At 39.3% G+C, this 12500-nt stretch overlaps 1 pseudogene; it reads right to left on the bottom strand.

Moving 5' to 3' along the window:
• Nucleotides 1-12500, bottom strand: part of LOC135091448 (zwei Ig domain protein zig-8-like) — a 116813-nt pseudogene that overhangs the window by 103414 nt on the left and 899 nt on the right.

Genomic DNA, 12500 nt, shown 5'->3' with positions numbered 1-12500 from the left:
GTGGGCGGGGAGGGGCGTGGCGAGGGGGAGAGGGAGAGGTAGTCAGGGAGCACGAGTAAGATCAGGAGGAGCAGGACAGGAGGCATGTTGGGAGGGAGGGGGGTGATGGGGGAAGGGGAATGGGGGGAGGGTAGGGGATGTATACTTTTTTATCTTCTTTTATGAGTTATTTCCTAACGTGCCCCCTCATAACCTCGCCGTTACGTTCTTCATTAGCTTGTCTTACCTTCATGTCTTACCTTTCCTTCCCCTGCCCGGCATAATGTAGCTGTGTAAATTTAGATCATGTAACCTTACCTCACCTTTCCTTACCTTTCCTTACCAAATCTTACCTTACCTCACCTTTCCTTAACTAATCTTACCTTACCTAACCTAACTAACCTTACTTTTCTTTATCTTATCTTTCTTTTAGTAACTTTATCTTCCCTTACCAAATCTTACCTTACCTCACCTTTCCTTAACTAACCTTGCCTTACCTTACCTATCTTATCTCACATTACCTTACCTTAACTAACCTAACCTAACCTTACCTTACGTTATAACCTACCTCTTCCTCACCTCACATCACGTTTCTTAACCTAACCTAACCTTTCTTTACTTCACATCACACTCTCTTACCCAACGTCATCTAACCAAACCTAACCTTTATCTAACATTTTCTAAGCAAACTTTACCTAATTTAACTTGAACCTCACCATAAGCAACTTCACCTCACCTCACTTTATCTTACTCTAGCTCATGTTACCTCATTTTACTGTTTCCTTACTCCTCACCTTTTCTCTCTTCCCTTCAAACCCAAGCCTGTCCAAATATATCCTTCTTCTCTTCCCTACCCGCCTCTTAGCCTCTTTTCGCTGTCCTCTTCCTCTTCTTTACCCTCCTCGCCTCTTTTTGTTCCTTTCCGCGTGAAGGAGGCCAGTCAGGGACACAAAAAATGGACGAGGGACAGAAAAAGCCTGCTGTGTTGCCGCTCCACCCAAAAAGAAAGAAAAGAATTACAAGTCGAAGGTGTTTATTTCCAGACCCGTCTTGTCTTGGAATTGTCGATGTTATAGAAAGGGGAAAGTAGAAATGGGTAAAGGCTTCTAGAGTAAATAGAATGGAATAGTAAAGTCACAGGAAGGAGAGGAAGTAAAAACAGGTATCGATGTTTTAAAGTTTACTAGTGAGTGTAGAGTTTACTAGTGAATGGGATGAGAGAGTGAAGTACTGTGAAATTTAAAGTAGAGGCAAGCATAGGTTCCTAGAGTTTACCAGTGAATGAAATGAAGAAATGAAGTCACAGAAGGAGGGAAAGAAGAAACAGGTAAAGATGTCCGGAATTTACAAGTGAATGGACAGGAATGAAGTTACAGGGAGGAGGGAAAGAGGAAACAGATAAAGATCCTTAGAATTTACGAATGAATGGACAGGAATGAAGTCAGAGGAAGGAGAAAAGAAACAAAAGATATCTAGAGTCTACCAGTGAAGAAGATGAAAGAGTGAAGTCATAGGAAGGAAGGAAAAGAAGAAAGTAATTAATGTCTAGAATTTATCAGTGAAAAGGATGAAAGAGTGAAAATATTGGTTAATTGTTCCTGTCTTCCTTCTCTTTACATTCCTCTTATCATTCTTTCATTGTTCTCTTCCCCTTTGTCTTCTTATTCTTTCGCTATTATTTTCGTCTTATTTACCTCGCTCTTATCCTTTGCTCTGTTTCCTCTTCCTCTTCCTTCTCGTTTTATTTTCGTAATCTTTCTTAGCGTCTTCTTCGTCTTTTGTCTTTCTCTTTGTCTTTCTTCGCTTTTATCTTCGTCTTGTTTACCTCGTTCTTTTCCTCTTTCATTGCCCTCTTCCTCTTTTCTTTCCTCCTCTTGTTCCTGTCTTCGTTATTATTTTTTTTTACCGTCCTCTTACCTTTTCCTCTGTCTTCTGTTCATTACTCTTACCTCTCACACTTTTTTGCTATCCATCTTTATCTTACTCTTGATTGGCCTCTTCCTGTTTTTACTCTCCTCTTCCTCTTCCTTTTTTTTCCTTTATTTTTCTTACCATCCTTTCCTCTTAACATTGCTCTATTCTTTACTAATATTTTTTTTTATCTATCTCCATCTTTATCCTTCCTTCCATTGCCCTCTTCCTGTTTTTACCTTCCTCTTCGTCTTCCTTCTCTTTCGTTATCTCTCTTCCCGTCCTCTTACTTTCTCCACTCTTATATTCTTTACTCTTACACACACATCGCTATCTTCATCTTTATCGTCCTCTTGGTCTCCTCGGTTTTCTCTCCTCCTCCTCCTCCTCCTCCTCTTCTTCCCGCATCATCTTTCTCTTTCCCCCTCACAATCATCATCCTCATCTCTCCTTTACCTCCTCTTTATCCTCCCGTCACTGCCTTCTTTATCTTTCTCGCTGCACCTTCATACCTCCCCTCTCTAAATCACACCTTGCCTTCATCCCTTCCCTATTCTTATCCTTACCTATCCTTCTACCTGACACTCCCCATCCCCCCTCACCTTTCACACCTCACCCGCCCACCTGGCCATAAATCATTACCCTTTTACCTGTATTTAATTAACGGCGGGTGGGTTTACATACCTTCTCATCACCTGCGCCGTGCCATCCCTTTCATAGCTCACCTGTCAACTCTTTAAATCACTCTACCTTCACCCCGTCACCCCCTCACGCTACGGTACAGAGCAGCAGCATGTTTGTTGGCCTCTTAATGTTTTTTTTTTTTTTTTTTCTCTCTCTGCTGCTGAGGGGGAAAAAATAGAGGAGAAAAAGAGTAAAGGGGAAATAGTGTTTTAGCGAACAGTATCACAAAAGGGAAGGGAGGGAGGTAGGGGTGTGTGTGTGTGTGTGTGTGCGTGTGTGTATATGTGTGATGCTGGGTTTTTTATTGTATTTGTGTGTCTGACTTTATAGAGAGAGAGAGAGAGAGAGAGAGAGAGAGAGAGAGAGAGAGAGAGAGAGAGAGAGAGAGAGAGAGAGCAATTTTATGGTGGCAATAGTCAAATATAAGATACAGTCTTCTCATGACCTCCCTTGCTTCCAATATTCCTTCTTCCTTCTTATCACATTTTCCCTCTTCTTCCTCTCGCCTTTCCTCTGTGTACTTATTTATCGGGATTTTTCTTGTATTCTCCTCTTTGTTTTCTTTCTTTACCGTGCTAATTGCTTTTCCTCATTTTCTCTACATTTCTTTTTTTTTTTTTTTTTTTTTTTGTATTTGTGTATAAGTTATTGGTTTCATTTTAATTCCCCTTTCTCTTTTCATATTGTTTAATTTTATCTTTGTATGTTTACCCCTCTTCCTCCTTTCATCCTTGTTCTCCTTTATTTTTCACACTTGTCTTTAATGTGTTTTACTGTTCTTATTTTTTTTTTTTTGTATTTATTCATTTCCTCTCTTTGTAATCTTCTTTATCCGCGTGTCTGCTTCACCTCCTTCTATTCTCATCCTTTGCTTCCTTCTCTCTTTTTTTTTTTTTTTTTAGCTTCATCTTGTGTTTATCTTACAATTTTTTTTGGATTATGCGAGCTTAGTGTGCATTAAATTAGTTAGTTTATTTGTCTGTGTCTGTCTTTGTGTGTGTGTGTGTGTGTGTGTGTGTGTGTGTGTGTGTGTGTGTGTGTGTGTGTGTGTGTGTGTGTGTGTGTGTTTTTCATCTAGTGTGTCTTTGTTTAACTATCTGTGTGTGTGTGTGTGTGTGTGTGTGTGTGTGTGTGTGTGTGTGTGTGTGTGTGTGTGTGTGTGTGTGTGTGTGTGTGTGTGTGCTTACTTCCCTGTTTCTGTTCACGTTTTCCTTTTTTTTTTTTTTTTTGTCTTCTGTGTATGTCTGTCTGTCTGTATTTGTCTGTGTCAACTTCGCTTCTCCTTTCGTCCTTTCGTTTGTATTTTTCTTTTTTTTTCTGCGTCAGTTTATTTATTTACTGTTGATTATTTTGTTTATGTGTTTGTCTGTTTGTTTGTTTGTTTTTTTCTTTTTTTTTGTGTGTATTCCCTATTTGTACCTGTGCGTCTCTCTCTCTCTCTCTCTCTCTCTCTCTCTCTCTCTCTCTCTCTCTCTCTCTCTCTCTCTCTCTCTCTCTCTCTCTCTCTCTCTCTCTCTCTCTCTCTCTCTCTCTCCTTTATGCATATTACGGTAAGCTTATTAGGGTAATGAAGCTGATTTTTATTTCTTTATTATCTTTGTCTTCCCAATTCTTCCTCTTTATTCATAGCAATATTACATTAATTAATTTGATTCTTCCCTTGCGTCTGTTCTTGTGTTTGTTTGTTGGTTTATTTATTTATTTATTTATTTATTTATTTATTTATTTATTTATTTATTTATTTTCTCTGGTTTGGTTTTCCGTCTGTTTTGAGTTTTCTTACTGTCTGACTGTCTGTTTGTTTTTCTGTCTAATATCGCTTATTATTTCGTAAGTATCCAGTTTGTCTCTGTCTATGCCTGTCTGTCTGTCTGTCTGTCTGTATCTATATCTGTCTATCTGTGTCTATATCTATCTATCTGTGTCCGTCTCTGCCTGTCTTTCTTCATCTCTCTCTCTCTCTCTCTCTCTCTCTCTCTCTCTCTCTCTCTCTCTCTCTCTCTCTCTCTCTCTCTCTCTCTCGTCCGCTCATTTTTTTTCCCCTTTATCCTGATGAATTCAAGAGAAAGCGCTAAATAACGAAAAACACGAACTGAGAGAGAGAGAGAGAGAGAGAGAGAGAGAGAGAGAGAGAGAGAGAGAGGTAGCAGGAGGAAAAAAGAGGTCGGGAACGTTTTATTTCAGAATTTCTTGTGTCGTAATGGCGGTCCACTGAAGATGTCCTAATTTCCATTTTCTTTATATATTTTCCTTTTTTATTTCCCTGTCCCCATTCAAGTCTAATTTTCCTCGAATGTGTTTACCTTTTTCCTCACTCTTTCCTTTTTTTTCTTTTCTGATTCATCGTTACTTTTTTTCCTCTTTTATTTCTGGTTTCTATTTTCTTTCTTCCTTTTTCTCTCTATTTCTGTTTTGTTTTGTTTGTTTTTCATTTTCACGTTGTTCTAATTTCTTTGACTCCCTTTTTCCTGATTTATCGTTACATTTTCTTGTTTTTTGTTTCTTTTTTCTTTCCTGTCGTTTTCCTTTTGTATTATTTTCGTTTTTTTTTTTTTTTTTCTCTGATTTTTTTTATTTTAGTTTTTTTTTCCTTTTATTTATTTATTTTTTTTTTTTTTCGTTTCGTTGTTTTTCTTTAAACATTTCATCTTTTTTTGTACAATCTCATTCGTTTAATATTCATCATCTTTCTTGTTATTTTCTTTGTCTCTTGGTTTTTTTTTTCCTTCTTAGTCTTCATTTGCTTTCCTTTTCTCATTTATATATTTCATCGTTTCCTTTTTTCAATATTTATTCCTCAGTTTCTTTGTTTACTCTTTTATATTGCATTTTCTTTTGCATTTCTTCTTTTCCCTTTTCATTTACTCTATTTCCTCTTTCGGTTCTTTATTTCTCCTTTTTTAATATTTTTTCTTCTTGTATATTTTCTCAATTTTCTCCCGCTTTATACTTCTTCCCTATTTATTAAAATCCTTCCATTAGCATATTTTAATTTGCTTTGGGCATCTTAATTTGTTTTCTTTACTCAACTTTTCTAATTTGTTTATACTCTCTCTTCCTTCCACGCTCTCATTTTAATATGCTTTTATCATATTTATTGGCTTCTCCCCCTCGTCTCAATATTGCTTTGATTTGTTCCTGTGATTTCTGTATCTCCTCCTCTCTTCCTCTCCCTTCTTCCGTAATATTAGTTTGCTTTCTTCTTCTCCTTCATTTTCTTCTTCCTTCACTTTTATTTGCTTCCCTTTCTGGTTCTACTTTGGTTTCATGTTTCGTTCTCTCTCTCTCTCTCTCTCTCTCTCTCTCTCTCTCTCTCTCTCTCTCTCTCTCTCTCTCTCTCTCTCTCTCTCTCTCTCTCTCTCTCTCTCTCTCTCTCTCTCTCTCCTCGTATGTTTAATATAATTTCCCCATATTTTTTTGTCTTTTCTACACCAAGCATGATTTTCTCTTCTTGTTTCCTCATTTTCCTCTTGTTTCTTTCCTTCTTTCGGTATAAATTTCTCCTTACTTTCTCTTTTTTTATTTTTTACCTCTCTTCCTTTTTGTGTAATTTCCTTTTATTCTTTCCTCTTTTCCTCTGATGCCTATATTCACTTTCCCACTTCCTTTCTTTTTCGGTATTATTTCCCCTCCTTACTTTCTATTTTCTCTGTCTTTCTCTTCTTGATTTTTCGTTCCTATAATCTCTTCCTCTTTCTCTTCCTTTTTTTTATTCGTTTCTATAATCTCTTCCTCTCTTTCTCCATATTTTCTTCGGTTTTTCCCTTTAACTTTCCTTTTTCTTCATTATTTTTGGTTCCTCATTTTCTCTATATCTCCATTTTATTGTTATTTCTTGTCTTCCTTTTTTTTTTTTACTTTGTTATTTCTCTTCACTTTTTTTGAGTAACTTATCTCTCCCTCTTTTTTTTCAATTTTTCTACCTTTCTTTTTTAATCCATAACTTCCTCTCCTTGCTTCATTTTTCGCCCATAACTTCTCCTTTCTTCGTATTTTTCCATTGATAACTTCCGTCTCTTCCTAACTCTTTTTTTTTAATTTGCTTCCTTTTTTTCTCTCTATAACTTCTCTACCTATTCCTTGTCGTTCATACTTTCCTCTCCTTTATCACCTTCGTCACTTTTATTTCGCTTTTACCTCCTGACTTCCTCATTTCCTCTCTTCATTTTCACTGTTCGTTTTCCTTAGTTTCTACTTATCTCTTTTATTCTTCATCATTTTCTCATTTATATCTTCCTTTTTTTAACTCCCTCGTTTTATTGTTTTTTTCATCAATTTCTTGTTTATCTTTCTCATTAAATCCTTTCCTTATTTCCTCTTTTTCCATTCATTTCTCGTTCATCTCTTCCTCTTAACGTTCTCTCTTTATTTCCTCTTTTCATCAGTTTCTTGTTTTATCTTTCTTTTTAATAATCCTTTCCTTATTACGTCTTTTCAACTTTTCTTTTAATTATTTCTATGTCAACGTTTATTTCCTTCTCTTTTAGCTTTCTCTTTATCATTATTCAGGTCAAACATTTATTCCTGTTCCTCCTTTAACGTCTTGTCTCTATTTCCTCCTTTTGTTATTCATATCACAACATTTATCTCTTTCTATTCTCTTTTAACGTCCTCTTTCTCTGTATTTCCCCTCTTTATTATTATAAAAAATATATATATCCATTTTTATCTCTCTAACTTTTCTATTTAATTTCATCACAACATTTATTTTCCTTAACTTCCACATCGCACTTCAGTCTTTTTTTTTCATTATTTATTTTCTTATTTTCCTCAGCACAGCACGTCTCATTGCCCCGGTCCTTCCCTCCCAACCTTTCCTCTTCCTTTCTCTTTTTATTTATTTTCTTCTTATTTTCCTCACTACACGTTTCATGCCCCTCCTGTAACATTTCCTTTCGTCCCCTCCTCTCCTTCCAGCCTCTGCCGTACGTATGCTGCATTCTTCGTCATTGCCAGCCTTTGCAGAGCTTAGGTGAGGTCATTTCCAGGCACGGGCGGTCAGCTGGGTTATAAATTCCATGATGTTCCATTTTCCCTCAGTTATTATTATCTGTGCCTCCATCTGGCTGAGAGAGAGAGAGAGAGAGGGAGAGAGAGAGAGAGAATATGTATGTATGTATTTTCTCTTTTTTCCATTTATTTCTGTGTCTGTGTATGTGCGTGTGTGCGTTTGTTTGATATTTGTTTGCGTGGGTGTGACTTTCATGTATGTGTGGGTGTGTGGGTGTGTGTGTGTGTGTGTGCGCGTGCCTAGGTGTGCGTGCGCGCGGGTGTGTTCCGATGTATTATTCCCGTGACGTACACCTGCAATTAACTCTTCCCACGCTCCCTTACCTGTGAATTTGGAGCGGGAAAGGAAGGGAAGGGATAGTCAGGAGCGTGCCAGGTGGATGGCTGGGTAGGCGTGGTCTCTCTCTCTCTCTCTCTCTCTCTCTCTCTCTCTCTCTCTCTCTCTCTCTCTCTCTCTCTCTCTCTCTCTCTCTCTCTCTCTCTCTCTCTCTCTCTCGTCATTACTTTCTCGTTGTGTCGTTTAATTGCGTTTGGTCACGTTCCTTGGCCCCTTATTTTCCTCTCTTCATTGGTAATAATGCTTTTATTCCTCTCAGGTTTCTATTTTCGCTTCGTTTCCTCCCTTCCCCTCCTCCATCCCTCTCTCTCTCTCTCTCTCTCTCCCTCCCCTTACTGCTTGACCCTTCCCCCCCCCGCCACCATACTCTCCAGGATGCACTCCGCCAGAATGAAATGTTATGCCTAAAATGTGCTATTATTTTTCACGTTTTTTGAAGAGCATTGGCTTATAAATTAATCTGTGCCTTTGTTAGTCTGTTCTTTCGTGATGTAAGGATGGAAATTTATTTGTTTTGTTGTGGAATGTTTGAAAAAGTGGGTGTGTTTATTGTGGAAAGTCACACACACACACACATGCACACACACACACACTTAACGAAACTTTAAATATTTGCTGCTGTTTGAAATGTCTCGTTATTTCTTATAGTTCTGTCTAAATTGTTTTCATAAGTTACCGCTTTTTCTTAAGGGTTGATCATAGGAAAACAGAGAGAGAGAGAGAGAGAGAGAGAGAGAGAGAGAGAGAGAGAGAGAGAGAGAGAGAGAATCCAGTTTAGTTCCCCTCACCTACCACCAAATCCCTGTGATCTAGTCCTGTCTACCTTGCCTGTCTACCTGAGTTGCTGTTATTTAATGCGTCAGGGAGGTCGATCATATAACAAAAGAATATATATATAAAAAAAAACTGATTATTCACTATCCTTCAAAACTAGAAGCAAAAAAAGCTATAGAATCGAAAACGTAGAACAATTTAGTTTCCTTCACCTTCCTTCATCCCTACACCTACACACCCATCACCCCATCACCCAACCCATCACCCCTGCACTCTCACACCCTTACACCAAATCCATCACCCCTGCACTCTCACCCCCATCACCCCGGCACCCTCACACGTAACCAATCATCCTCACATCCCCACATCCTTACAGCCAATCCACCCTCCTCCACCCACCCCCACACCCCCACACCCCACACATCATATGAGCCATTAGCGTGAATCTATCTAGGCACACAGCACATCACAGCACATCACAGCACATCAGGGGACGGAATTACGAGTCTCGACGAAGCTGTGGTGATCAGGGAGAGAGAGAGTGTGCTGAAGTGCCCCTCCCTGAAGTGCCCGTGTTTGGAGAGCAGGGGAGAGAGAGAGAGAGATGCTGTGTTGGTTATAAGGGAGAGGAGAGAGAGAGAGAGAGAGAGAGAGAGAGAGAGAGAGAGAGAGAGAGAGAGAGAGAGAGAGAGAGAGAGAGAGAGAGAGAGAGAGAGAGTATGGAAAATAGGGGAAGGGAGAGAGTGAAGTGGTTGGTTTCGAGTAGGTATGAGAGAGAGAGAGAGAGAGAGAGAGAGAGAGAGAGAGAGAGAGAGAGAGAGAGAGAGAGAGAGAGAGACAGAGACAGAGAGAGAGTAAAAAAACGAGATATGAGAAATAAGTCTAAAAAGGAAGGACGCAGAAAAAAATGGAGGAAGGGATAAGCTGATAACGAGAGAGAGAGAGAGAGAGAGAGAGAGAGAGAGAGAGAGAGAGAGAGAGAGAGAGAGAGAGAGAGAGAGAAATACCATGGTAATGCTGTGGAGTGGCTAGGTGGGGAGTGAGTCTGCTAACGGGTGGAACTTGGAGGATGTGCGGGTGATGTGGGAATGAAGGTGCAGGCTTGTGGAATGAGCGTGAGGGCGTGTGGAATGAGTGGCGATCGTGCTAAATGTGGACAGTCACGTGTGAAATGAGAGTTCGAATGTGGAATGTAGAATGAGTGCGCCACATGTGGAAGAGAGAAATTGAAAGTAGAATGAAGAGAATAAAAGAAGCGTCAGTAATGTAGAATGAGACAGGTATGGACTGAGACCAATTATAAGTGGAATGAAAGTGCCAAATGTGGAATAAAGTGGACGAAAAAAGTGGCCAGAATGTAGAATGAGTGATGTGGAGTGCGACTTTTGAGTGGAATGAAGATAACAGATGTGGAATGAATCTGCGGCCCTGTGAGATTTGTGCTAACGAGTGGAGATAGTGGAATGTGTGCTGGCGAGAGGAGGGAGCGCTGGCTGTGGAATGAGTGTCAACAAGGGGGAGTAATTGGAAGGAGTATGTTGTTAAGAGGTCGAGTCAGTGTGATTTTCTATGGAATGAGTGAATGAGTGTGCTAACAAGTGGAATGAATGGAAGGAGAGTATTACGAGGCGAAATGAGAGTAATAAAGTATGGAATGAGTGTGTTAAGAGGTGGAATGAATGAGTTATTATGTGGAATGACTGCTGGATACACAACACAAGTACTGACGAGTGGAATGAGTCCTCTGAAGGTGGAGTGTTTGCGCCAACAAGTGGAGGAAATAGAACGAGTGAGGTAGATAACACAACATGAGGAGAGAGAGAGAGAGAGAGAGAGAGAGAGAGAGAGAGAGAGAGAGAGAGAGAGAGAGAGAGAGAGAGAGAGAGAGAGAGAGAGAGAGAGAGAGAGAGAGAGAGAGAGAGAGAGAGAGAGAGAGAGAGAGAGAGAGAGAGAGAGAGAGAGAGAGAGAGAGTGCGTTTGTTGGATGTGGAATGCAAATGTTTACGAGTGCAATGAGTGTGCTGAAGTTGGAATGCGCACGGCTCCTTAAGGTGGAAATTAGCGTGGGGGAGAAGCAGGTGAGAGGCGCGGGCAGGAGGAAGGGAAGGAGGACAGGTGTGGTAAGTAATTTTTAGAAGCATGAAAGAGGATGATTCAAAGGAAATTATAATGAAAATAATAGCAGGAAGAGGAAGGAGGAAGGGAGAGAGAAGAGAGAGAGAAGAAGAGAGGAGAAGGAGAGGTCTTAGCAGATTAACAGAGAAGTGAGGGAGAGTGAGAGAGGAGCATTAGGAACTTACTTGCACGAAACAACTTTTCCTTGAGTATTCTCCTCCAACTCACCTCTCGGGCTTATTATCCACTAACCTGAGGGATTATACCTGCTGCCCACTTGTCTAACTATCCTGTAACACGCCCTGATTTAACACACCGCGGCTAATATTTTCGGTGGAGTTTCTTTTACCTGGTGCGGGAGGTTCGTGGTCTAATTGTTTTCTTTCTTTCTTTCTTTTGTTGTTGTTGTTTTGTGTGGAAAGGTGTGTTTGTTGTTTTTTTGTGTTTCTCAGTGTGGAAAGGTGTGTGTTTTGCATTTTCTCAGGTGTGAAAAGGTGCGTGTTGTGTTGTTTGTCTGGTGTGGAAAGATGTGCAGTTGCGTTTCTCAGGTGTGGAAAGGCGTATTCTGTTGTATTTCTCAGGTGTGAAAATGTGTGTTTGTCCTTTTGTTTTCTCAGGTGTGGAAAGGTGTGTGATCTTGTTCTTTAAGAATGTGCAATAGTGTTCACTTGTGCTTCTCAGGTTTGGAAAGAATGTGTGTGTGTGTGTGTGTGTGTGTGTGTGTGTGTGTGTGTGTGTGTGTGTGTGTGTGTGTGTGTGTGTGTGTGTGTCCGCTTTTCCATCTTAAAGTGCGTGAAGAAAAAAAATTGTATATTTGCGCATTTCAGGTGTGGAATGCCGCTGGTTCCTCTCAGGTGTGGGAAGACTGCGTACTTGTTCTTCCTAATGTGGAGGAAAACTTGTGTGTACTTTTTTCTTACGTGCGGGAAAATTTTGCTCTTATTTCTCCAGTGTTCAAGAAAATAGTCGGTTTCTGATTTGTGGAAACGAAAGACAGTTTAACACTTTTTTTTTCTTACGTACAGGAAAATTTTACTTTTATTTCTCCATTGTTCAAGAAAATACTCTCGTTATGATTTGTGGAGACGAAAGGCAGTATAACACTTTTTTTCATATATATGCACTTGAAGGTCATGCTGTTTTGTTCAGGAAAAAAAAAACTATTCACTTGTTTCTCTCCAATGTACAAAAAAAAAAAAAAAAATCGTGTTCTCATTTGCGGAATAGAAAGTGATCAAACGCTTTTCTTTTACTTTGTATGTACCTCAAGGTGATGTTATTTTGATATGAAAAAAGTAAAAAAAGCACTTGTTCTTCACCTGTGAGCAAAAAAAAAACAAAAAAAGAAAGAGAAGAATCGTGTTCTCATTTGTAGAATAGAGACAGAAATCATACACTTTTTATGTATATATGCAATTGAAGGTCGTGTTATTTTGATCCGGAAAAAATACATTTTTTTCCCCAGTGAGCAAAAAGCAAAAAAAAAAAAAAAATGAAAATATTGTTCTCATTTGTGGAATACAGAAACATTAATCACTTTTTTTTCCTTTTCTATTTCTGTATACACTTGAGGGTCGTGCTATTTGGAACCAGAGGGAGCAATCGTCGCTTGCCTCACCTGTCTGTCACACAATATCCTGATCACACCTGCTCCTTTATTACATTTCCCCCGCAGGTATTGGCATCAGCC

This window comes from Scylla paramamosain, chromosome 37, assembly GCF_035594125.1.
Source record: "Scylla paramamosain isolate STU-SP2022 chromosome 37, ASM3559412v1, whole genome shotgun sequence".
NCBI classification, from domain to species: Eukaryota; Metazoa; Arthropoda; class Malacostraca; order Decapoda; family Portunidae; genus Scylla; species Scylla paramamosain.
This window is presented reverse-complemented; position numbering and strand designations above follow the sequence as displayed.